Raw genomic sequence first — 1,016 nt, 5'->3', positions numbered from 1 at the left:
CACGGAAGCAGCAGTCAAGAAATCAAAGGATGCACTGAAATAGGCAAATCTGCTGCGCAAGACCTCTTTAAAGTGTTCAAGAACAAAAATACTAGTTTGGGGACTAAGGTGAGCCTCACCCAAGTTGTGGTCTTTTCAGTTGCATCAGATGCATGTGAAAGTTGCATAATGAATAAGGAATACTGTAAAAGAATTGATGCATATGGTGTTGAAAGTACCATAGGCTGCCAGAAGAAACAAATCTGTGTTGGCAGAAGTACAGCTCCTTAGAAGTGAGGATGGTGAGAGTTCCTCTCTTATACTTAAGTCATGTTATCAGGAGTGACCAGTCCCTGGTGATGGACATCATACTTGGTAAAGTGGAGGGTCAGTGAAAGAGAGGAAGACCCCCCAATGAGATGGTTTGACACAGTGGCAGCAGCAATGGACTCAAACGTAACAATTGTAAGAATTGTGCAGGACTGGGTGATAATTTCATTCTATTGTGTATAGGATCACTATGAGTTGGAACTGGCTTGATTATGCCTAACAACAACAGCAGTTTTTAAGCCAGAGTATCTAATTGTTGTTTGTTGTTAAGTGCCATAGAGTCAGGTTCCGACCCATAGCGACCCTGTATAGAGTTTCCAAGGAGCAGCTGGTGAGCTTGAACCATCGACCTTACAGTTCAAATGACTTTGCAGTTTGACGCATTAACCCACAGAACCACATCAGGACTCCTGATTAGAACACTTAATTTTCTCAGTAGGCTCAAAATGATTTTTTATGTTTGTGAGAAAGATCAAAACTACTACAGATTCTAAGTTAAATGTTTATGTATATATTTTTACTGTTTATAAAAAATGAAAATTAAAGGCATTGTTAACCTCTAGATATTGAAGTTTGGTAATCATAATTTTTTCCTATAACCTTCAATATCAGCTAGACTTTATCTTTATGGATGCAACTTCTTTTTAAAATTTCAAATTGAGGTTTTAATAATTGTTCCTTTTTTGAATCAACTTTTTTTTTTTTTT

At 37.2% G+C, this 1,016-nt stretch overlaps 1 pseudogene; it reads left to right on the top strand.

Annotated features, from left to right (window-relative positions):
* Positions 1-1,016, top strand: part of LOC102819204 — a 65,501-nt pseudogene that overhangs the window by 6,289 nt on the left and 58,196 nt on the right.

The sequence above is a fragment of the Chrysochloris asiatica genome, unplaced genomic scaffold (genome assembly GCF_000296735.1).
Source record: "Chrysochloris asiatica unplaced genomic scaffold, ChrAsi1.0 scaffold00020, whole genome shotgun sequence".
NCBI classification, from domain to species: Eukaryota; Metazoa; Chordata; class Mammalia; order Afrosoricida; family Chrysochloridae; genus Chrysochloris; species Chrysochloris asiatica.
Note: the sequence above shows the minus strand (reverse complement) of the source record. Positions and strands in the feature narration are given on the sequence as shown.